The 27524-nt window shown below is 35.5% G+C and overlaps 1 pseudogene; it reads right to left on the reverse strand.

Moving 5' to 3' along the window:
* On the reverse strand, nt 1-25232 carry LOC115287146 (annotated as a pseudogene).
* Nucleotides 25233-27524: the final 2292 nt, after the last annotated feature.

Genomic DNA, 27524 nt, shown 5'->3' on the forward strand with positions numbered 1-27524 from the left:
TCATTTTGTTTTAATTGAAAATATATCTCTCAGCATATGTTTTGGAATTTCTGAGCCCCTGACTTTCAAAGCATAACCAAGTATTATCCACTTTGGCCAGACTTTGTCTCAAGGTATACAACTTCTTAAAAACTGCATAAGGTCCACTATTGCCAACAAACGAAAACCCATCATAAACCTGATGTAAAAACTGGTTCACTTAAAAAGAGGGTGTCGATGTCCCCATCTCCCCATCTGTTAATACACATCTACATTAACTCTCCAGTTAAATGAGCCACTCCTTGAAAGTAATCAACAGGAGTGATTTTTAGTTTCCAAGTTCCAAACTGCTTATCCTGTGCATTAGAGGAGGGATTCTTATTTTCTTTTCCATATTCTTCTTTTGTAAATATCATTTATTTAATTTCATCCGTACTGATAAGTGATCACCTTCTGATGAGGTGTTTAAAAGAGATAACATCCACACGTTCCTTCAGTCCTGTAGTAACGGCTCTTTGGAGTTGATGCATGTCCTCTCCTGAGAGCTCCTGAGTTCCTTGCACTGCCTTTTGTCTAATACTATCCAACTTAATTTCCGAGTCAGTCAACATCTCTTCCATATCAGGAACACTTGTAATCCTGTGGAGAGGAAAAACTGTCCTTTTACTTTTAACAGTTATACCTTCATGAAGTTTCACAAGTCTCTCCTATTTGTCATGTTTTGCACCAAGCTCCTCCTGAAATGATTGGAAGGGCAATATAACAGGTGCAGATGAATTAACATCCTTCCCTTTCCTTCTCTGGTTATGTGAAGAACGGTCATGCTTGCCGGTCGTAACCCCATAGCTGGGGTCGCTCGTCCCCTGCGATCGGCGGTACCTGTTTCGTCCGCCCCTACCGGCAGGGCTGAGAATGGTCGCGGGTCCTTCTCCTGAGGGAGGGAGAGAAAAAGGGGGCAGGAGAGGGAGACGCAAAGAGTAAAGACAGAACTCACAGTTCTCCGATCAGGCGAAAGAGCGCGTTTATTCAAAGAACTGTTCTTTATATAGTCTTCGGGGGAAGACAAGGCAAGCTGACCTAGGCAGGCTACAGAGTCGAATGCATATCAAAGAAGCGCCCCATCTTGGGGAATGGAGAACTAACACTGAATATGGTTTTGATCTTTTGTGTGCCTTGGCCACTCACGTCTAGCGCAGCAAGACAGTCGCCAAAAGTTATTTTGACCAGGAAATGGCAATCTCCAGCCTCCAGATGCAAATCTTGTTTACTGGCTCACTCAATGGAGTGATAATCCTTGCCTGAGGCAGACAGAAAACTTGGCGGCCCTGACACTTGCCCTTCCTGAACCTCCTGATCCTTCTTTGCTGCTCACGTTGGCATGGTCTACAGTGACCTGAGCGGAGACTGAGGGCCTTGGAGCCAGTGGAGTATGTAGGTGCTGGCTGGAGAGACTGCCGAGTAGTCCTCTGCAGCCAGTCAAAGTCCAACACGGTTTATTAATTTAATGGTGTAAATAATAAACACACACACATACTTGGCATAACTCCTAATGATACACTGTATTCTTTTTTTCTTAATGTTTATTTATTTTGGAGAGAGAGAGAGACAGAGTGCAAGTGGGGGAGGGGCAGAAAGAGAGGGAGACACAGAATCTGAAGCAGGCTCCAGGCTCTGAGCTGTCAGAGCCCAATACAGGGCTTGAACTTACGAGCCATGAGATCATGACCTGAGCTGAAGTCAGACGCTTAACCTACGGAGCCACCCAGGTGCCCCATTATACTGTATTCTTATGATAAATTTTGAAAACCAATAGTATTAACTTTAGGAACTGTGGTAAATCTTGGTGTTTGGTTTTATGTTTAAAGGCTAAAGGCTCTTGGTATTTGGTTTTATGTTTATTTGCTTAGGACTCATGTTGTGTTTAATATCTGCTCTAGCTGCATATGTCAGAAACTAAAATTCCTTCTGCAGCTCTTGCCTCCTCTGTTGTCTTGGATTTTCCTTGAAACTCCTTTTTGAATAGGGTCTGAGTCTTACAATTCTTTTCAGCCTCAATTCCCAGGTAGCATATATAAGTCCGTTGATGTGGCAGTTAAGATGTGGGGCAAGAGAAATATTCTCTAGTGGTAAAATCAAGTTAGGTCATTTTCTGATAAGGCTATGCCCCTGAGCTGTGATTTTTACAAGTGCTACTCAGCCTTTTTCTTTTTCTTTTTCTTTCTCTCTTTCTTTTTTTTTTTTTCCTCCACCTTAGCTAAGACAGAAAGGGTGGGGGCCCGGATGGCTGGGGATGGATATTTCCCTTCCTTCACACTGGTAAAATATTTCCATTATGGGCATGCCTTTATTAAATGAAAAATTATCTGAACATATTCCAAAATGATACTTTTCCCTTATCCCTGTTGTGGGGTGAGGGGGGTGGATTTTTCTCAGACTTTCCCAGTGAGAACCTGATAAGGCTCCTGGAGCGAAAACTACAAAAGTGCAGGAGATCCTTAGGGCTGATTTCCCTGAAGTTTTTATATGTCAAGCTAGTCAACACTAGTGTCTAGCAATTATTCAACTGTTCTTTATTACTACCAGTGCTTACTCTAGTGGCTGTTTCTGCTTCTGATAAATTATAAGCTTTGCATCTGATGCCTTTCTTTCCAATTTCTCAGGGCAATGGTTTGCCCTGTGGCCTTAATTATCTGATTTATCTGAGAGAGTTGTTAATGTTTGTTTTTTCAGCTTTTTTCTTATTCTGAGAATGGGAGTGACTACTTCCAAATCCTACATTTGGACTGAAAACTGGAAGTCTAATATTAATTGTATGGTCAATGAACTGTTAGTGGAAGTGATATGGGTTACTTTTGGGCTGATGGTTTATTTATGTGTTTATTTTTTATTTACTTTTTTTTTGAGAAAGAGAGAGCAGGAGCACAGGAGAGGGGTGGAGGGAAAGAAAGACAGAGAATTTCTTTCTAACAAAATTTTTTAATGTTTTATTTTTGAGAACAGAGCATGAATTGGGTAGGGTCAGACAGAGAGAAAGACACAGAATCTGAAGCAGGCTCCAGGCTCTGAGCTGTCAGCACAGAGCCCAATGTGGGGCTCAAACTCATGAGCCACGAGATCATGCCCTGAGCCAAAGTCTAATGCTTAACCAAGTGAGCCACGCAGGACCTCCTAGAGAAAGAATCTTAAGCATGGAGTCTGAGACAGGCTTGATCCCACAACTGTGAGTTCATGACCTGAGCAGAAATCAAGAGCCAGACAATCAACCATCTGAGACACCCAGGTGTCCCTGGGCTGATGTCTTAAGAGTCAGTGTAAAATTTGCGAGCTTTAAATATAATCTCACTCACATTTATATTATAATTATTGCCAGAAAAATTAAATAATTTAAATCTGAAATTAAATAAAGCAAGATAACTTATCCAAAAATGTTTATTAAAATTTTCCTGCAGATTTTATTCCAAAACAAACTTACATGAGGGCATTTTATTTAGACTTTTGAAATAGGAAAAATGCTAAAAATCACTGTGTTAATTTTATTTATATTGAAAAGGAAGTGCAATAACAATCAAACAATGCTTTGATAACATTTTGAGGTAGTTATAAAATGTATCAAACATTTTCTGATATAAATTTGAACTTTGGGGGAAAATAAACTTTTTAAAGAAAAATACATCATATTAAGTAAAAAGTATTATAAACTTTCTAGATACTGAAAATGTATGATACATGATATGATATGATACATGATATACCATATGTGACAATATGGTACTGGGGCACCTGTGTGGCTCAACAGCATGTGTCTGACTCTTGATTATGGCTCAAGTCATGATCCCAGGGTTGTGGGATTGAGCCCCGCAAGGAGCTGTGTGCTGATCATGAAACCTGCCTGAGATTCTCTTTCTCTCTCCTTTGCTCTTTTCCCCCACTAACTCACTCTCTCTTGTTCTCTCTCTAAAATTAAAAATAAAAAAAAAAAAAGGGACAGTCTGGTACTGGCACTGTTCTAGTGATATAGGTTCACTAGAACAGGACAGAAAGCCCAGAAATGAACCCACAATTATATGGTTAATTAGAGTTTGACAAAGCAGTATGGACTATTGCAAGGAAAAAAGTTTCTTCAACAAATGATGTTGGGAAAACTGGACAGCAACCTACTAAAGCATGAAACTGAGCCATTTTTTTACACCAAACACAAAAATAAATTCAATATGTATTAAGACCTAAATTTTAGAACTGAAACCATAAAAAAATCCTAGAGGAGAATACAGGCAATAACCTCTTTGACACAGGCCATACCAACTTCTTACTCGACACATCTCCTGAGGCAAGGGAAACAAAAGTACAAATAAACTCTTGGGGCTTTATAAAAATAAAAACTTTCTGCCCAGTGAAGAAAATAATCCACAAACCTAAAATTGCAACCTACAGAATGGGAGAAGACATTTGCAGTTGACATATCAGATAAAGGGTTCATATCCAAAATACATAAATAACATATCCAACTCAATACCCAAAAAACAAATAATCCAATGGGAGAATTGGCAGAAGACTAGGTATTTTTCCATAGAAGACAACAGATGGGTAAGAGACGCATGTAAAGATACTCACGATCACTCATCATCAGGGAAATACAAATCAAAACTACAGTAAGACATCACCTCACACCCGTCGGAATGGCTAAAATCAACAAAACTAGAAATAACAGGCATTGGCAAGGATGTAGAGAAAGGGGAACACTCTTGCACTATTTGGAATTCAAACTGGCACAGCCACTCTGGAAAACAGTATGGAGATTCATCAAAAAGTTAAATAGAACTACCCTATGAACCAGAAATTGCACCACTAAATATTTACCCAAAGGATACAAAAATAGTAATTCAAAGGGATACATACAACCCAATGTTTATAGCAGCATTACCTACAATAGCCAAATGATAGAAAGAGTCCAAATGTCCACTGGATAATGATTGTAAAAGAAGTAGTTTATTTTAACAGACATAAAATAGAATGAAATCTTGCCATTTGCAAAGACATGGTTGGATCTAGAGAGTATTATGAAAAGCAAAATAAATCAATCATAGAGACACAAATAACATATGATCTCACTCATATGTGGAATTTAAGAAACAACACAAAAGAACGAAGAGGGGGGGAAGGAGATGGGGTGGGGGCCAAATCAAGAAACAGAATCTTAATTATAGAGAAAAACTGATGGTTACCAGAGGGGAGGTGGGGGGTGGGTGGGCTGAACAGATGACGGGGATTTAAGGAGGATACTTGCCGGGCTGAGAAGCTGGTGTTGTATGAAAGTATTAATTGCTATATCACACACCTGAGATGAATGTTACACTGCATGTCAACTACCTGGAATTTAATTAAAAACTCAAAAATTAATTAATTAATTAATTAAAAAGCAGTCTGACATCTATCTTTATAGTAAATATGTTATAAACATAAAGCTTTTGAAGATACTTATAAAGTACATATTACCATTTTTAAAATTGTTGTTTTAAACCCTGACTCCGCTTCCTGATTACTTCTACAAATTCTGATAGTCTAAAGTGAGCATCTTGTACAATCACCAACCCCATTACATTATCTCACAGGAACTTATGTATATGTATACAGTGATACACTCCCAAGAGCAAATGTATTACCTGTACTGTTTATTACACATCTAGAAAAAAGTGTCATCTGAGTCAGAACTTTCTATTTAGCATTTTTTAGTAGACAATGAGATTTAAAAAATATAATAAAAATGGTACTGAGAATCAAGATTAGTCTCTGTGGAATCCTTTTGCTTAACATCTAGCTGTGTTCATTTGGCCCAAGCGATTTTCTAGTTAGTCCTGTTTTCTCTATGAAATAGCAATTATACTATATGTTCATTCACTTTATTTAACTGTAAAAATAAAGAGATTAAGTTGTATAAATAGGGAAAAGGACTGAATTTGCCAGTATAGTCTTTTATAGTGCTCTCAAATTCACCAACTGCGCATAAATTAATATTGTTGACATGATTAAGATAACATGTGAAAGCACATAAAAATTACAAAGTTCTGTAAAATAACTGATGACATTTTCTTAATCATGGGTTGTGTTACTCAACATATTCTGTGCATCTACATTCTTTTGATTTTGAGTCAACTTTTAATAAACTACAAAAGAATTCCCTAGATCAAGCCATAAATTCTGATCGAATAAAATCTTAACCCCAGGGGCATGGAAATAAATCAATCTCCTTCCATTTTAATTATCAGAGGACCAACATTTTCTTCCAATAGAAGTTACATTTTCTATGCTAAAAATCATGTGTGAAGTTTATACAATAATTCTTATTTCTAGCACACTGGACCAAAGTAGATTATTTTAGAACTAAAATTTCTCCACACTATATGAATCAAATTTGAATTTAAATTCATTCTAAGCCCATCTATAACTTTTAGATCACTGCTTTTGGGAAGTGTTGATGCAGAAAATCACATTATTTAAAGGGAAATGTTTTAAGATGACTTTAATTTTGAAACTCAAAATCATATATCTTAACAATAGATGCTGGATGGGAAGCTTATCTCTATACTCTGGGAGTTATACATTTCCCGTATCTTCTTTTAAGTCAGGCCATTCATTTAACTAGTCGATGTGAGATGTAGTAAAATTTCTGGCTACAATTTATTCACAACCATTCGAAGAAGAATGGTTGATGGATTGATATATTCTGAAATTGTGTACTGAGCTAGAAGAAAACAAATCTGTAAAATATATAAATCTTTTGTCAGGCTTTACAAGTTCAAAACCATTTGAAGCTTTTCTATATCTTTCCTGATGTTTAAATACCTGTGTGATGACATATTGAGGTTAGAGTTCTCAATGAAGCAGTGCTGTGTATTTGAAAGCACTTGCATTGATTTTATCACTAGATAGCAGCAGTCTGACAATTGATGGATTGTAGGGACCACAGTCCATTAACTCTATATGCCTTTCTGTTATCAGTAGACTTTTAAAGTCTCCTTATATTTTATCTGCACTTGTGATATTTCCTTAAAAAGGCACACTTTCATTTAGCAATATATTTTATGTTCAAGAAATCAATGACATTAATTACCTAGAGTAGACTTAAGTAATATGTATTCAAATCGATAGGCATGTCTTAGTACTTTATTTTAACCAACAACATAAAATAAATGTTGATTACATAAAGAGATAGCATTGATCTTTATTTTCTGTTGAATTCTTAGTTCTTAATAAATCATTCTGTTTATTGATAGTATTGCTGGGCATGTGGGAATTGTTGGTTGATATGTCATTAACAAATCTCAGAAGGCTAAATCCACCTCCTAATCAACAGTCTATAATGTCAGTTGAATCTTAACACAGAGAAATTCTTTTATAATTATATAATTTATTACAAATAAATCTAAGGAGGCTGAAGGAACATTTTAAAATCATAATGTTAAGATATTTTGAAAATCTTAAGGTTTGGTAAGCATGGATAGCAATTTCTTCTATATCGGATAGTCAGCAGTTTGATGGCCCTTTTTAGACTAACTGCACTTGATATAATGGAATGCACAGGGTCTAGTGAGCAGGTAGTCAAATTTATATGCCATAAAGATATGAATATAGATTCAAGTACTAGTATTTATTTCTCAATTTTTCTAAGTCTCAGTTTTGTCATCTGTAAAATAAGAATAATTAGAGGCGCCTGGGTGGCTCAGTCGGTTAAGCATCCGGCTTCGGCTCAAGTCATGATCTCACGGTTCGTGGGTTCGAGCCCCGCATCAGGTTCTGTGCTGACAGCTAGCTCAGAGCCTGGAGCCTGTCTTCGGATTCTGTGTCTTCCACTCTCTCTGACCCTCCCCTGCTCATGCTGTCTTTCTCTCTCTCAAAAATAAATAAAACATTTAAAAAGTTTTTAAAAGAATACTTATAGTTACTGTTTTGTGGAGAGTTAGATGCAGCCTGAGAGAATATAAAGTAGATTATTAGCAAATGGGTCAAACATTTTACAGACCATAGTTTCAAGCAAAACTAATTTGGACATTTGATGTAACTGACAGATGTCAAAATAGGATGAGATAGGGAAGAAAGCAGACATTTTTGTCACAGAGACATAGTTAAAACTTCATGAAGCCCCCCAAAAATTTGATGTATGTGGCAGCACAAACCTTTCTCAGCTGAATGATCAGATAAATCCCAAGAAAATTCTGGGTTACATTACATACAAAACAAAACAAAAAATAAGGGTGCTATACTTTTTCTAAATTTCAGACAATAGATTTTAATAACTTATTAATTGAAGAGGTGACAATGAGATGTAAGCAAGCAAGCAGTATATAAGGGAATCTGATGTATTTTAATCTTTTTATATGAAAATAAAATAAAAAACAATATTAGCAATAAAATATACCTTTAATATTAGTCTGAACACGACATATGTGGTAACGTAAATTACTTAAAAATAAAATTTCATATAAATATGTCCTATGTAAAAGGAGATATAAATCTCATAAGTCTTCTGAATTGTGAGTTAATATTAAAAATCAAGTCATCAGGCAAGGTTTTTGTTAATGTAATTTTCAGTTAGAGAAATATTTTTAAACCATAAAAATTATGGATGCTTTGATGAAAAGAAAACTGAACAATGTGACCACAAACAACTGAAATGTATAGGTCAAGACAAGTCAACCAAAAGTACTTTTGTTCAAATCGAAAGCCGGGCACCTGGATGGTTCAGTCAGTTAAGCCTTCAACTTCCCCTTACATAACGATCGTTTGGTTCCTGAGTTAGAGTCCCACCAGGCTCTGCAAGGAGAGTGTGGAACCAGCTTGGAATTCTCTCTCTCTCCAGCCCTCACAATGCCCCTCCTCTACTTGTGCAAATGTGTGTATGCTTTCTCTCTCCCTTGTTCTCAGAACTTAAAAAAAAAAGTTTAAAAGTTTATTGAAGCACAAATAGGAAACTCCGTAAAATATTCTTGACACGTGCTATACCATCATTTATTATGTAGAACATATGTCATTTTCTAAATTAAGAACTCATAGAATTCATAAGTGATGATAATAATAAGATCTCTCCTCACAATAATATTGTAGACTAAAGAAAATAATGCATTTTTAAATAAATATCTCATTAAACATTAGGAATTATAATTCTTAAAAATATTTCAGGTATTCTCAAAGAAATGCATTATGAAAAGCTATCAAGTTATTATCTTATTGTTGAATCCACAAATATCATTTTTTTTGGTAACATGGTTTAATTGAAAAAAGATAATGCCGATGGAACAGATACTTTGACACACTGCTGGGAGTGGTTTAAAATGTCACCATTCCTCTGGAGGACAGTCATGGGCTTTCCACATACTCATGTTAACTAGGTAAGTCCCACTGAGAATTACTCTTAAGGAAATAATTCCATATGTTTGAAATATATGTTTTTGTTGAATAATTATTTAACAAAACATATTACCACATTTACTACTTCTAGATAACCTCAATTCCTTGAGGAAATAAAGGCAAATATTTGAATTAAAATTCTGAGGAAACAGACAAATATCCTAAACATTAGTTTTTTTTTAAATTCTTCTTTTGTTTTGTGGCATCTGCAAAATTATCCCATTACCTAATTTTTGTGCCTTTTTTCAAAATGATATTAATTACAAAGTGAATAATATAATTTTTAAAAATAATTCATACTCTTTAATAGAGTGACAATGTAACTCTCTTGTGTGCTCAGTTTGTGTCCTACTAATGATTTTTTTCAAATATTTATCATAGTCAAGAATACGTTATCCTATTTATGAAATGTAATTATTTACTGAACATTAAGTTTTGTGAAGTTCATACTTAGAACTTTATGTTATTTAGAGAGAAACATAGCTGAAGAAAGAATACAATGGCTGATATTTGCTGATAAAATCTAGTTAATGAAAGAAAATCTAATAAAATGTAGGCAAACACTGAATTTCTATTCTAAAATGGTGTTACAGTTTAACTAGTTAATTTCTAGAAATCTGCTTATGAACTAGTAAAATACAATGGATATTAAGTCACCTTTATAATAGGTGGAAAAATAGAATCTTCCTGGAGAAGCACACTAAAAAACTTGTAATTCCTTTATATAGCAAGAAATTACACAGATATAGAAAGTTTATTTCTTTCATACTGTTATTTCTTACCAGAGAGAAATTTAATCACTTCCCCAGGGTCACTTTTAATAGAAGTTCCTGTCTACCACATAACATACTCGTGTTGGAGGTTTGGGAAGCTTTCTCCAATTATCCTGTTAGCATTTACCTTATTAAGTTATCTTTCCATCCACAACTACTAGGCTCCCAACTGAGTTGAAGCACATGTACCCCAAGTGAATGACACTTCGCTCCACTTTCACTATTTCCCAAATTCAAGTTACCACTATCTCTCACCAACAATGGTTTAACAGCTACTTATCCTGCCTCCTTGCTTTCACATATGCCTTTTCATGCTCTATCTTCCACAATGACACCAGAGTAATTATCTGGGAATATAAATAAGATTATATCTATCATTCAAATACTTAAAACACTCCAATGGCTTTAAACTGCATGTAGAAAATATGCAAACATTTTAAGTTGGTCTGTAGTCCCTGCATGATACTACAACTCTGACTTCTCTAAATTCATCAACTACAAATACTTTTATTCCCTGTGTGCTAGTCCAGAGTTGCCAGATGTAACAAAAACAAAAAACAACAAAACAAAACAAACAAAAAAGGAAGAAAAAGAGAAAACAGGCAGTTAAATTTAAATTTTAGATTAAAAAAAAACCTCTTTTCTAAGTTTATGTGCTATGTATTAGTTGGGATATAGTTCTAGCAAAAATCGAGGAAAGAGAGAGAGACAGAGTGTTTATTTTTTTACTTAAAAATCAGTTTCGAATGAGTGTCCTGTATTTTATCTGGCAACACTAATTCTAGCCCTCCCAAATTCTTTTATCTTCCTCAAAACTGTCAAACTTATACATGCCATAGAGTTTTGGAATATGTTGTTCTCTGTATCTGAAATGTTCTTTCACCAAGTTTTCACCTGTAACAAATGTAAAGTTTAAATTAGGCCCTTAAATAAAACATATGTGAAAACTCAAAATGTAGTGCTATGTAGTCATATGCAGTTTTTTCAAAGATTAAAAAGGCTAGTTTCTCAAGTCTAGGACCCCTCCATGGTATCAAACTATAAAAAGGAAAATACAAACAAAAAAGGGAGAATTTTGTGAAGAAAAATTCCTTGAGAAGAGAAGAGAAATTCCAAGCAAGCAATAAAAGGGAAAAAAAATCATCTGTGGTAGCCTGAATAATGGCCCTCCAAATATGTCTGTGCCTTAATTCTTGGAACCTGATTTTGCAGAATGTACTGAACTAAAGGGGAGATCATTCTGGATTATCTGGATAGGTCCAATGTAATCGTGAGGGCCCTTATAAGAGGAACCCAGGAAGAGTCAGAATCAGCAAAGAAAACCATGTAATGACAGGTACAGAGACTGGAGAGCTACAGATTGAAGGTGGAGTAAAGGACCCAACCCGAGGAGTACAGAAAGCCTTAGGGCCACTGTAGGGCGCCCTTCAGAACCTTCAGAAGGAATCAGCTCTGCAGACACTTTCGTTTTAGCCCCAGAGGAGTCAGTCCTCAAGACAATAAAAGAATAAATTTGTGTAGTTTTAAGTCATTAAACGTGTGCCAATATGTTGGTGACTACAGGACACTAATAACACCAGTTCCTGTTCTTTTCTCATTACATCTTCCTAACTAAAGCAGTCCTGATCTTGGGGGAAAATGAGCTGCTATTTCCAAATCAGAGTCACAGTTTATAGTTTTACCTTTGGAGATTCTAATTAGTAAATTTTCAACTTACCGTGAATTAAAATTTTACCCAGAACGGATCAGGAAAGTCATTGGATTTGCAAGTATTCTCATAGTTTCCTAGAGGTGAACTTATTGATCAGGGGCTCTTCCTTTTAAAGGTACGTTATTCAATGTTTGTCTTAAATTAGGCCTTCAGCCAGCACTCTAGTTAAATTAAGTCTCTCTTAATCATTCTTTTTATTACAAATTTATTTTGAAATTTTTGTGGAGAGAGTGGTTTCAACCTTCAATCCATTTTTAAAACAAGTATGATTAAATATTTTGGAATCTCTTAAAAAATAAGCTAGGCAAAAATGTATTAAACCTTTTTATGTAGCCTTTGAAACAGTCATGTTGACTAGAGAAAGTGCTTTTAGGCACTCCTTGAATGATATATAGTATGTGTATTTTTCCTCAGAAATCAAGCCACATAAAATAAATGCATCTGGTAGCCTCTCTAGTCTGTTGCTAAGAGACAACAAATTACGTGATTCTAGAATTGGGAAACAAAGAAAATTACTATGTTTAAACCATGTTATAAAAGGAAGAGAAAAAAAATACAACAGAATTTTTTTTTCAAATCCAAGCATTACAAACACAATAGTATTCACCAATATAAGGCATTTCAATGTGAGCACCCTTATGATGAGTGGATAGTAATGATAAGCAGGATGACAGACCGAACTGAGAACATTAAGAAATTATTTTATCTTCAAAATCCAGAGGCACAGTATAAGCGTTGCTTTAATGTTAGAAAGACTACTTGGCTAATTTCTCAGTAAAATAAAACAACTTCTTAAAATAATATGATAAATCATCTTCAAAATACCAATTCTATAGAAATATGTAAACAATTTGGCAAATTGAGAAAAGATTCATATCTTGGCTACTATCTTTGTATCTGAAATCAGTCAAGTCATTTTAGGATTATACAAATACAAAACAAAGAATGAACTAAGGATAGGACAAAGAATCTCATCATTGCAATTTCCTCTGTAGGCAACTCTTCTACTGTCTGTCTATCCTGTAAGTACTGGCTTGCTGAAGACTCTGCCTCCTTCCTTCTTTGTGTTTTATACACTCTCCAAAGAGAGTCCAGGCACAAACTTAAAGTCAGGAATCCACATCTCATTTTACCTCACTTAATGACAAATTGTATTTCTATATACTTAACTAAACACTCAACATCATTTCTAACTCAATCCAAAATGAAACAACTTCAAGAATCTCCTTCTACTTCTCTTGTATTTCTAACATTGATTAATGACACTCTCTTTTATTCATCTGTCCAAAGCAGAAACCATCCTAGATGCCATCCATTTTCAACAGTTAATCAACTATTAATACTCTGTTCTCTCATCTTCATTCCAATTCTGCTACTTGCAAGTTCATCATCTGCTTTTGAGGATATCTCAAATCACTCTTTATTGACTTATTAACTCCCCTTTTGCATCCCATTATTATATAACATTACAGGCATTTAGGAAAACCCAAATTCTTTACCAAATCCTCAATAGAAATTGTCAACATATAATTTCTCTCTTCTCTGAAACCTATATGTCCACTTTACCCCGCATGACTTTAAATTATATTCATTTTCTCAACTTTTCTTTGATCTGCCCTGCTCCTGTGAAGCCTTCCTTGAACCTAAAGACAATATAAAATTCTTTTCTTATTTATTTTTTAAAAATTTATATACAAATTAGTTAGCATATGGTGCAACAATAATTTCAGAAGTAGATCCCTTAAGCCCCTTACCCATTTAGCCCATGCCCCCTCCCACAACCCCTCCAGTTACCCTCTGTTTGTAACATAAAATTCTTAAACATACTTCCACCATGCCTTCTTTAAACATATATCATTCGGAGCTTTTGGTTGCAATTGACAGAAAATATCATAGCCATCACCATTTTAACACTGTATGGTATTCATCTTGTTATTTCATATTGTACTTTACTAATTGATTTCATATTTGCCACCCCATGAGAACTTGAATCATTAAGAATACCGAGACAGTATTGAACAGAGTTCATGGCATGCAGTAGATTGTTCCTTGTATTAAAGTTAATTACAGTAATAATTTAGATGAAATGAATTTATGTGGTTTATAATATGACTATGCAGAAAACAATTCACTGTTGGTGGCAGTAAGGTGAACTGGGTACTCTGAAAAGTCATACTACTAAAATGAAAGTATATGCTACATAAATTGTAACAGAGCTTAATATATCAAGAGCTTCTATAACTGACCTCCAAGATAGAATTATATTTGGTTAAAAAAATACAATGAAAAGCAGTATTCCAAAATAAAAATAAAAACACTAAGGCAGTAAAGCAAAAACAAATGGCAGAATAGCCCTAAAAGCAAATAGCCATTTCATTACTGTTTCGGGAAAATTAAGGTGAAAAAAGGCAAGCCTTAGGTACAGTCCCAAAGTATTTAAGATACTAAAATTTTTAGGTAAGAATTAGAATATTATTAGGTAGGAAATACATATGAAATAAAAGAAGAATTCACAAAAAATGAGCGAGGAACAAAATATTATATAATGGAATGTAAACAGATAGTATTTTACACAGATATGCCCACAAATAAAAAAAAAATTGTCTCTAAAACCAAAAACTCCTAGCAGATTAGACACATACTAAGTAGCTGTAAGTTAAGTTTGATATGACTGACTAAAATGAAGCATGGCGAGATTTAAATATCAAAAGGGATATTATAGGACATGGAAGACAGACTGAAAAGAGGTAAAATTAGCTAATCATTGTCCTTAGAAAAGGAAATAAAGATGTTTGGAGGAAAAGCAATATTTCAAAGATAACACAAAAATTTTCCAGAGTTACTGGAAAAACTGAATCCTCACAGAAGCTGTCAGTTGGGTGATACACAGCACTTTTGGCCTACTTCCTACTTTTTTCTAGTGGTTGAACAATTTTAAGTTTTGCAGGCCAGGCATTACTTTTGGTGTTTTTACAATACAATTCTTGGAAAGACATATCCTAAAAACAAAAATAAAAATAAAAGTCTATTTGTTTGTTTTTAGTCACCCAATGTACAAGCAACTATAGATGGTGCCTACAACTACAAATCTTGTTGTTAAGCCTGAGGGTTTTACCTTAAGTTTAGCGGTCTGCGTTTTGTGCTCATCCCTCGGCTCATTTGTGCTTTATGAAACAAGCAGCATGGAAAGGACCTTGTACCCTTTTATATGCCGGCTTACTCTATGCAGGCTTCCATCACAGGCAGAAACTCATGAAAGAAGATGTGTCCTAGAAGAAGTTTGGGTCAAATATTTATCTTTTCAGAAGACTAACACTTCAGGGTCACACTTCCTGAACTTTGTGCCTCCACATTCTCCATCAAAGTGGACTATAAGCCTCAAGAAGCTGTAGCAGAGCATTTGTTCCATTCCTTACGACTTGCAACCCGCATCTGTCTAGCCTGTTTAATTTTCTTTTGCAATGTTTTGTTTAAAGGGGGGAAATAAAGGAAAACATACAAGCTTTCTTAATTTAACCTAACATTAACACTAACATTACAGTGTGGAAGGTATGTATTTCTGACTTCCATGATACGATCAACGAAAGTTAACCAAATGTTTTGCCAGGCACAATTCAATATTGTAAATATATCATTTCCTTTCAAATAAATCCATAGGTCAATTACAAATACCTTTGCAATACTTTTCCAGAAAATAAGTATAAAATTTAAAGGAAAAAGTCAATATCTAAAAGTAGTTTGAAAAAGAATATGTTGGCATGTCTAACCTTACCAGACATCATTATTTAATACAAAACTATTGTATGTAACACTGTGGTGCTGTCTTATAGATTCACCAGTTAAAATATGGAGTACTGAGGCATGTGGTAGTTCAGTTGTTGAGCATCTGACTCTTGATTTTGGCTCAGGGCATGATTTCTGTGTGAAGCTGGGTGGAACCTGCGTAAGATTTTCTTTCTCCCTGTGCCTCTCTCTCTCATTCTCTCTCTCTAATAAAAAATAAAATAAAATATGGAGCATTGTAGAAACTCTATAAAGAGATGGGCAGAGAGAACACTGCTACATTACAATGATGATATTGTAAATCTTTCAAATAATTTTCCTGGAACAATTGCCTAAGTTTCCATTAAGACAGGAACCACACTATTATATGAAAGTGAAATAAGGTTCTTACTGTATTCACAAAATTCAATTCTAGATTAACTTAAATTCAAACCTAAAGTGAAGCGAGGGCCTAGGTGTCTCAGTCGGTTAAGCATCTGACCTCAGTTCAGAACGTGATCTTCCCGTTTGAAAGCTTGAGCCGCGTCAGGCTCTGTGCTGACAGCTGAAGGCCTGGAGCCTGATTCGGAACCTGTGAGTCCCTCTTTCTGCCCCTGCCCTGCTCATGCTCTGTCTCTCTCTGTCTCTCAAAAAATAAACAAATGTTAAAGAATTAAAAATAAAGTAAGATAAAACTGAAGAAATTCCAGAACAACTTTATGATCTCAATTTTATAAAGAAAACTTCTGCAAAAGTACACAAGATGAATAAATAAAGAAGGTAAAAATTAACCATTTTGATTGTCCTGAAACTGGTAATTTCTGTTGATAGTGTAAAGATAGAGCAGTATTTCAGTGAAAATATTTGAAATGCATAGCTCTGAAAAAATAATAGCCCAGATGGGCAAGTAATGTATGTCACTAAAAGAAAAACAAACACCCCAGGAAAATGTGGCCTGAAGATATAAAACTACAGAGAGGGAAACAAGAATTGTAGTATGTTAAATCTTATTAGTATTAGGAAAAAATGTAAATTTTGAAAACATTGATATAGCTTTTTTTCCTCTCTATATTTGTAAACATTGAGAAATTTGTCATTACCAAATGTTGGCATAGATAAGTAAATAAATATTTGTCTAGTGGGAGTGTCTAACTGATAAAAACAATTTGGAAAATATCTTTGTATTATCTTATAAAAATGAAAACACATAAACCCTAAGCACCAGGCCTTCCATACTCATGAATAAATTTTCCAGAAATCGTTGTATAAGTACAGGGGCATGTACAAGAATGTATAATGCAGTGTTGCTTACAACAGGAATATGTGGAAACAAATCTTTATTACCCAGAGAATGGATAGCTAAGTTAATAGAACAGATAGTCATACTATAGATTATTAAATATCAGGGAAGATAAATATACAAGTTACCTAAAACATTAGTAATATTTAAAAATGCAATACTTTGTAAGAAAGGCCAGTAATGGATGAGTACATAAAACAAGATGCTGTTTGTAAAAGGCTGAAAAATAAGCATAATAAAAAATGTTTATGAATAAATGTTTTTAGAATTAAACTCTAATAGAAAAGTAATAGTTGATAAGCAACTGCATTTAACAAAGGTTGGGGGAATGGGAAAGGGAGGAGAACACAGATGCATGTACACTCATAACTATATTCCAATTCTTAAGTGGAGTTGTACCTCATGAGTATAAATTATCTTAGTATGCTTCAGAACTTCCATGTATATTATGCATATTATTTTCTATCATGAAATACTGGATCATATAATATGTCTAAATATTAATACCGTTATGTCCCTGTGATTAATTCTCGTCCCAGGTGTACACACTGATGAATAGATTTGAAAAGTTTCATGAACTCCCTCTCCTTGGTCTCTGCTATTAGCATTGCAGTATTTCACCTTTGCCTCTTCTCCACTTCTTTTTCTTATGAAGAGTGAAAAAAGAAAAAGGTCACATGGGTCAATTTTTTTAGGAACATCACTTAAATATTGGGGCCATGGGAGGGTAAATGCATGAAGAGAGCCCACAGAAGAGTTCTGTATAAAGGATAGAGGGATTATAGTATCACAATGGCAAGAAAAGAGTTAAACTGACTTGAGAAATCATTTCAGAAAAGAAGAAGACTCCCGAGAACTTCAAGGCTCTCAGGACGAGAACAAAGTGTATTTTCTCCAGAGTTGACTTCAAACTATTTACTCCAACTCCACTAAATGTTTAAGCAAAGCATATTTCAGAGTGCGCTCTTTATACATCTACTGCTCTGAGATTCCAACACTGAGCTCTGGATTTTCATACTTAATAACAACAAACAAATTGAGAACGAGAACATGTACATATTTTGTTAGAGAAGGTGCATGACCTTCACAAGAGTTTCAAAGGGCTTAGTAGTAGGCATTTGCCAGGCTTGTAAGGCTCCCCAATATTTTTCCTGCTTACCAATTATTCCACCATGGAATTCCTGTCTTGTATTAAAACAGTGCTTCTTGTGCAGCAGTGACAGCACTGCACCAATTGTCAACCTCTAGCTAACCCTCAAAGTGAAAGTAGAGTGACAGATAGCATTTGATGCTCTGTGATGACAGCAACAATGTCCTCACCAGATCAGTTCTGAAGTTTCAGTGTTTTTATTTACTTTATCCCTGTCTGTGTACTCTTAACATAGGAGGAGTTGGCTAAGAAGGCATATAACTAAGGCTGATCTAAGATCCATATCTATAGGTATTGCAAACTGACTTCCCCAATCCTATTTCAACTTCCTTCTCTTTGTGTTACTCTACTATAGGGGCTGGAAAGCAAAAACCCAACACCCAGTCCCTTTGAACCTAAAAGTTTTTTGTGTTCACAGTTTTTGGCTAGTGAGATGGCAAACATTGGGTTGATGGTTTTCCCTTCCCACAGAAATAAAGGAATAAAGAAGGATGGAAGAAGGAGGCAAGGGAGAGAAGGAGGAACAGAGGTAAGGAAAAGGTGGAGGAAGGGAAGGGAAGGGACAGGAGGAGGGGAGGGAAGGGAAGGGAAGTTAAGGGAAGGAAAAGGAGGAGGAGAGAGGAAGGGAAGGGACGGCCAGGGCAAGGAAGGGAGGAAAACATGAAAAGAGAAGAGAAAGGGGGCACCTAGGTGGCTCAATTGATTAAGCATTCAACTTCAGCTCAGGTCATGACCTCATGGTTCATGAGTATGAGACCCTTGAGCTGCACTGACCGCTCAGAGCCAGGAGCCGGCGTCGGATTCTGTGTTTCCCTCTCTCTGCCTCTCCCACCCTCAAAAATAAATAACCATTAAAAAATTTACAAAAGTAGAGAAAAGAGGAGAGAAAAGAGAAGAAGAAATCTTCCTTTGTTGTTGTACTTCTCTCACTCTTTCAACACCAAAAAGTGTAGTGGCCAGATTGCAACTTTGAAGTTTTAAAGTCTTAAAGAACAGTGGTACCGGAAGATACAAGAAGTCAGTTCAGGGAGCTTACACTGGATATGCAAGGCCTCCCAACAGATATCTTGTTACGTAAAACAAAATATGCCTATTAACTTTCAGTTGCTGTGTGTTAATTTTTTCATTGCCCAGAGCCTAATTGACATAGTATATAGGATAAAAAAGAGAAATATACTGCAACTGATAATGGTTGGCTGTCTTTCATTATTTAAATGATGAGTGATTATGTTATTCCATGAGCAAATGGGCACACTACAAACAGAATGAATTATGAAAATTAAAAATATTATACCAAGTTTAAATCAACAGATGAAACTTTCACACTTAAAGAATTAATAATCCTCATTGTGCATTATGAATATTAGTCTTGATTGATGAACATGAATTATTCATTGTAATTAGGATTATATTCATATTCTCTAAAGTTTAATTTTTATCTGCATTTCATAGTTGTTTTCCAGTTGTTTTTAATCCATCCTAATGCCAATAGCTTTTCCTGTTAACATATCTCCTCAACAAGCTCTGGCTTTAAATTGATACCATAAATATAGTGTCTTAGCCTCTCTCTGCTTGTGCAGGCCCTGAAAATACCTGCCTGCCCATCCCGGGCATTTCTGGGAATCAGCAGGTATTCCTGGGAATCCTCTGGTATTCAGGAGGAAGCCAGATCGTGTTTTTCTGCTTCACTATCCTCCTGATGGCTTTCCATGTGGCTTCTGCCCGAGAAGAATGCTGTTCAGCACCGCACAGCACAGCTGTGGCCTGCAGTAGTTTCCGAGACCCTCCAAGGGAGAACAATAGTTGTCTCTCAGCTCTGACTTAGCCTGAGGCATGTAGACGCTGAAGATAAACACTGCTTAAACTCAAAATCTCAGAAAATATTTGTCAGCTATGTCGTATCTCATGACATTAATCCCTAAAGACTTCAAAGAGTGGTGTGATCTTGTGGTTGCTTGAAATAGACCTTGGTAACAATATTACACCATGTAAATAAGCTCATGATACAAACCAAGTTCAATTTATGATTTTTTTTGGAGGAGAATGTGGTTGTTAAACATTTACCTGACACCACTGACTCAAAAACAAACAAAATAAAAAATGAACAATTCCACCACCATCAACAACAACAATAAAACTATCACTGAGTTCAGCAATAGGAAGGAGTAAATACGGAACTTTTACAATCATTTGTTTCTCCATTTTTTTTTTTAATCAGAACCTGGTGCAAACAAAAGAATTACTCAAACAAACAAACCAAAACACTCCATTCTTCTGTCTTTGGTAAGAACAAAGGACCTGTCTGTATTAACTCATGAAAATAAAAGCCTGAATATATTAACTGCCCACCATATCTACAAATTATATTCTGAATTATTATTTGAATCTTATATAAAATCAAGAAGTTTACTGAAAAAGAATCTGACTCCATTTTTGATATTTGATCATAGATTTCAAGCCCCAATACTTGTTTATTTCCACCTCTGTCCTCAGTCAGGCCACCTGAGAAAATCTGGGTGACCCCTACTCTGATAAGGGGAGTAAGTTCACATCTGCACTCCCAGCAGGTGTGCAGGGATCAGCATCCTAGTCTGATATCCTGATTACCACATAGCCCCAAAGCCACTCTCCTTTCCCTTCTCTCTCAAGCAATTTTCTGACCTGCTAGGAACCTTGTTCCCTCCAAAAAATTCAATTATGTGAGTGTTAAAAACCTTTATATTTTGTTGTGTGGTGTATAGCACCATTAGTCATGATACCTGAACCAAATTTAGAAGGAGTCCATTCTATCTGGATGAATAATCAAAATACTTACAAAGGCCATTTGGTGTGTCCAATAATGGGAAAGAATAGCTAGAAGAAAGTCCACAAGGAAATGTTGTCTAGACTGAGATTCATTTATATGGAATTTAACAGTATATAGGATAAGGTTAGCATTACAATTTGTCCATATTCTTTAGTGTAGTGTAAGGTATGCCCTGATTTTAATGATGCCATTTATTAAATTGTTTTTTAATGTTTCATTTTTGAGAGAGAGAGAGACAGCATGAGCAGGGGTGGGTCAGAGAGAGAGGAAGACACAGAATCTGAAGACAGGCTCCAGGCTCTGAGCTAGCTGTCAGCACAGAGCCTGATGCGGGGCTTGAACCCTGAGCTACCCAGGTGCCCCAATGATGCCATTTTTTTTGAATCCTATGCCTAGAGTCCAGTAAGTGGGAAAACATGCAATACAAATAATGATAGAATCATTAACTGCAATGTAAGGCAAAAGGCCTTGGTTCAGTATTTTTTCTAATATCTGAAACAGCGTCTTATTTGAGCAGAATATACAGAGTACAATATTAGAAATGCCATACATATTTTAGGCTTATTTAGAATATCAAGGACTGTCTTTTGGCTAGAACAGAAGTGAAGAAAAAAAAAGCGACAAATACTGCATTGTGGAAGAAGAAGCCTTTGAACTAAGACTTGAGAAATGTTCAGTAATGCCATGAGTAAGGTTGGCAGAAAATGAAGTTCAAGTTGGGAAATAGCTTTCTTAACACTGTGTATTTTGAACAATAATAAAAACAGAATTCAAAACTGACAGAATAAAGAAAAAAGTATAAGCAACAACATGAATGAATCCCATAAACATAAGGTTTAGGGAAAATAGATATAGAAAAGTATATTCAATATGATTTCAGTACAAAATTCAAAACAGACTTTTAGCTGTTTGGATCCTGGTTCATGAAAGAAAGCATCACAAGGGAGGCTTCTGGGGTGCTCCTAGGGTTCTTGTTCTGGATCCTAATTAAATAAATGCATTCAGATTATGAAAATTTTTGAGCTACATATTATGATTTATAAAGTTTTCTAAATGGACATTATACTTTAATAAAGCTAACATTCAATCTTAAAATACAAATCAACAAATTCTGAGTAAAAATAAATGAATAGTTAGGTTTGGTTAAAGACTGACTCAACAACAGTGGGATGGATACGCATTTGAAAACTGGAATGATACTGTGATAAGCTATAAGAACAGTGCTAAGTGGGGCACTTGGGTGGCTCTGTTGGTTAAGCGTCCAACTTCAGCGCACATCATGATCTCACAGTTTGTGGGTTCAAGCCCTGCGACAGGCTCTGTGTGGACAGCTTGGAGCATGGAGCCTGCTTCGGAGTCTGTGTCTCCTTTTCTCTCTCTGCCCCTTCCCCACTTGTGCTCTGTTTCTCTCTGTCTCAATAATAAATAAACATTAAAAAATTAAAAAAAAAAACAGTGCTAAGAAGTTTCAGTGTGCCAGAATTACACACAAAAGTATAAATACAGTTCAGCTTTACCAAAACTAATTTAAAATTAATGCAGATAATGAAGGGTAGGCAGTGAGTGGTAACAGCACACTTAGGGATTGGAACAGTTGGTAAAATAAACCAGAAAATAGTTTATGCAGCAATGCATTAGTGTGAGAACAATTGGAATATTCTTGCAAATCAGGCACTCTCTGTACTTACATACCTGGCAATTTAATGAGGTTGAGCTAAAAAGAAAGTATAACGTAAAACTCCTAAACCTTCTAGCTTACAACACTGACGATGCTCATGTGAGAGATTTGAGGCTTGAAGAGCTGAAATGAAGGACTGCCAGGACATGCTTGAGTTCTGCTCTTCCTTATATTTTAGGAGAGTGAGAGAAAATGGCAACTGCTCTTTGTTTGGAAAAAGTTCCATTAAATCAATGTCTCAGTGCGTTTTGGGAAAGTCAGCTATTCACTGTATGGTGCTTGAACTCCATTTCAAAGTGGCCCAAAGGTGTTATAAAAAGTGGTAATTAGGTTTATCAAACTGATTTGTATAGACTTTTGCCTGAAGCTATGGCTTATTCCTTTCAATAAACTCAGTGATAACAGGCTTAAGCCTTACTTATTTTCTAAGGGAAAGTCTCCTGACCATAATACAGTCTGGCATGAGAGGAGGCAAATTCTTTAGCTCTGATCCATTCAACGTATAAAAATGTGCGATTTGAGCTGGCAATACATTGACGGGACATTAATTGTGCTTCAGTGTGGACATAAGCACTCAGTCCCAGAAAAGCATGTCTTCTCCTTGGCACTGGCGGGAGAAGCCTGGAGGCTGCAGCCGTCGGAACGGCTGCTTCGGGGCTCCTCTTGCACACTAAGGGCGGGTACTGCTACCCGAATAACTTAAACTTCCCCAAAATATTTGAATGCTTTAGGGCCAATATTATATAATATTTCATTCTGCATGTTTTGCCACCTCTAGCAGAGCAGTTTGCACATGGCGATCAGATTCTGGGGCTTCCTCTCATAAACCTTCCACCAATTCTACCAGCTATTGGCTTTGGGGCCCATCTTTCCTTTTCCTCCTGATAGAGGGAAATGTGCCCCCTCTTCCTACCTACCAGTTTTCTGCACATAATCCAGTTCCTATACATACCTGTTGTTATTGGGCAGCATCTTTGGCTATGCGCCCTATTCTACTTGTCCGACTTATGGATAAAAATATATATCATTATGTTTATCTAATTTACAAATGAGAAGAGAAAATGTATCAAAATTGAAATTCATATGCCAAATTCAAAAGCAATATTGTCCAAAAATAAAATAGATAAGAAGCAATGTTTAAAAACCTTAAAATATATGTATATAAATAAAGCCTTATTATTAATTTATGACACTATGTTAGTGACTCAAAGAAAAACACTTCTATGGCACTGACCTATTCAATAGAAGACAAATTCTACTGACAGGAATGAATTAAGCATTGGGCATTATAGGCATTAGGCAGTATATTTCTGCTTCACTAATTATTTATCAGGTTATATCCCAGGAAAAAACCTCCAAAATAGGCCAGAATTTTACTGGAAAAAGTATAGTAAGCAGTTATAGAAGAGTTTCTATTATTTCTATAATCTCTTTCTATATATGTGCTACAAATTCTTTCCAGAGCAATGCATTCTGGATCATGACAGTGAGTGTACCCAGAGTTCTAATTACCAAGTAAATGCAATCATTAAATAGTAGAAATGCACTGCCTCCAAGAGGTATTGTCAGAGGGAAGATAATAGAGGAGTGTCAGTGTGAAAAAAGTCCCTGGGAATACCCATCACCCTCTGCACTACCCTCACATCCATCACATGTGTAGGATATCTAATATCAAGACAAAGAGTGTCTACTTAGCTATGTTTCATTGTGTTCCTGAATACATCATTCATAGGAAGAGACCAGTGTGCTACTGAGAGACACTCTTTCAACAGATAAAGTCACATCTTCATGGGCTCCAATTATCTCAGAAAATTGTCACATGCCTTAAATTTCATTAATAAAAACACCAAAGTCTTGTAACATCACAAGGCATTTATATGAGTCACTGACAAGCATCATGGAAGGAACATTTGAAATGGTAAGAGAAAGATCACCAAACAATGATTTTAGTTTAGTTCTTTTGCACTGAGGTGCCTTCCTGAAGAGTCATAAAAATCTCTTAACCAGTTCAACTTCACCACTAAAGCTCCACATTCAGAATTTTAAAAACATTAGGCCATGTTATTTTTACATAAATATTCTTTGAATATTCTTTGAAATAAATATATATACATATGCATATACACAAATACATATACATACATATATATTATTTATATATGGTAACAATTAAAGTTGCTGTTTAGGTCATATATACATACTTTAACAAAATTTCTTTCAATATCTACAGAGTACATGAATATAAAATAAATATTTATTTATTCACCAAAACATGGGGCAGTACCACACTAAATGCAGAGATTACAAATATAAACAGGATATTCCTGTTATATTAGTCATGTTGATTAACTCTGATTCTTATGAGATATAATCAAAATATCTCATTGTGTCAAAAAATTTCAAATTTCTTTCTTATAACACAGGCTGATTACTATAATGTTCAATGGAAAACATTCCATGTGATGTTTCAGGATCTTAGTTTCTTCTAAATTCTCACACCACGAAATGTTAGGGCTATCCTCTCCGCTACTACAGCTATAAACCCTACGTAGGCCTTGAAGTTTAAATTAAGTTAAGCTAAGAATTAAGTTCCTCCAGTGTAGCGGCTACATTTCAGCTCACCCACAGACACAGCGGCGCGAGACCACCACACTGGGGGGCGTAGAACCATTTCTTCCTCAGCCTTTCACTCATACATACAGCAGGCAAATAAGCTAGGAAAAAAATCATTCAGGAGGTTTTAGAACTCAGTCCTGAAAGGAATTATTTTCGTTTCTCCCACATTAAATTGTTTAGAGTTAGATTCTGGGCCCAACATAAATGCAAGAGAAATTATATTTTTTATACCAATAAGGTAAATTAAAACAGTTCAGTAATCACTTACTCCATTGTCCTTAAATAGATAAAATTTACTCACATACATGATGCCTCAGAGAGACAATCCAAAGACCCCTACAGTCTCTGGTTCATGCCCACATAAAGTTCCAGTCTAAACCTCACACGTGTCACAGACACAAGTCTCATTGTAAGAGTAAGCATCTAGGTGCACCTGGGTGGCCCTGAGGGTTAAGTGTCCAACTCCGGTCCAACTTCATCTCAGGTCATGATCTCATGGTTTGTGAGATCAACACTGACAATGCATAGTCAGCTTGGAATTTTCTCTCTCCCTCTCTCTCTCAAAATAAATAAATAAACTTAAAAAAAAGAAGCATCATCATCTCTCATAATGGCTAAATTAGCTGTGTCATTTAAAGATGCATTTATGGGGTGCCTGGGTCATTGTCAGTTAAAGTTAAGCATCTGACTCCAGCTCACATCATGATCTCAGGGTTCATGGATCGAGCCCCATGTTGGACTCTGTGCTGATAGGTCATAGCCTGGAGCCTGCTTCAGATTCTGTGTCTCCCTCTGTCTCTGCCTCTCCCCTGTTCCTGTTCTGTCTCTCTCTCTCTCTTAAAACTAAACACTAAAAATAAATAAGTAAATAAAGTAAAAAAATAAAGATGTATTTAAGCCCTATAACTTTGATTCAATAGGGATATTATAAATTGTATTAGACAGGGGGTTTCAGACCAATTAAAAATGAAATCACTGTTCTTCTTGATTAAAAATATGAATATAGACTTCCACGTAACTATAAACACAGGCTGACTTTATTTAAAGTGAGACGGATAGCCCGCATTTATTAATGTGCTCCTCTTCATCCCCTTACAATTATGTCATGCTTATAAAAATACCGTATTACACAAACATAAAGAGAACGTGAGGAGCCTTTTAGCTTAAACCAAATGAATTGTATAGTGCCAATTTCCTCAATCTTCTGTCAACACTGATGTTTACATTGTTTCTGCTTCTAAAACCAGAAAAGTCAGATTGTATATTTATCAGTGTGTTATGTTTTGCCTCATCAGAGTAAATACATCCTATTACTATGAATTAATTATAAGCAAACAGCATGCCCATTGTGAAAACTTTTAACATAGTAACTTTAAAATTAATATACAGAGTGGAATGAAAATATCGTATTTTAAATGGGAATCATTACATGAGCGGATATCAAAAAAAAATTAAGCACTCACCAAACAATAGTGAAAAATATAAAGATAACTCCTCTTGGTTACAGCCCACAGCTGCTCTTGTACATCCTGCAAAATAAACAGTCTCAATTATAAACGTGGCATGAAGAATAACAATTGTGTGTTATAACTAACATAACTTATATGAACTGATTTTCTTGGCTTTATGATCAGTAACCTATAGGTAAACAGAATATTCTACATTTAGGATGCAATTCATAATTTAGAACCGATTAGCATTGAATACACAAACATTACTTAGTATGTTTACTTGAAATCTGGAAATATGCTTCAAGAAGTAAGAATAAATAAAAATATAAACTATGCATTTTAAGAGTATATTTTAAATAATTACTAATTTGGTTTCATTAATCATGTTACTCTCATAGCTGATTTGAATATTAGCTTTTTGCAGCTAATTTGTACCATTTGTAATCATTTCAGAGCAAGTAATTTTTATACAAATGTAGTCCTTTATTTTCTTGAGTTGATTATTTTTAAAATTATGCTAAACTTTAATGATAAAATAACTTCATTTAAGCTTTCTTTTTTTAATTTTTTAAAAATTTTTTATTAATGTTTTTTATTTATTTTTGAGAGACAGAGAAAGGCAGCGCGAGCAGGGGAGGGTCAGAGAGAGAGGGACATACAGAATCTGAAGAAGGCTCCAGGCTCTGAGCTGTCAGCACAGAGCCCGACGCGGGGCTTGAACCCATGAACCGTGAGATCATGACCTGAGCCGAAGCCGGACACTCAACCGACTGAGCCACCCAGGCGCCCCAAAGCTATCTTTCTTAACTGAGACAAATTCAAACATAAAATATATTTGTAAATGGAATCACTATTTTAAAAAAACCTACTAGTGAACTACAAAGACAAAGACACAA

Source organism: Suricata suricatta, chromosome 3 (genome assembly GCF_006229205.1).
Source record: "Suricata suricatta isolate VVHF042 chromosome 3, meerkat_22Aug2017_6uvM2_HiC, whole genome shotgun sequence".
Classification (NCBI taxonomy): domain Eukaryota; kingdom Metazoa; phylum Chordata; class Mammalia; order Carnivora; family Herpestidae; genus Suricata; species Suricata suricatta.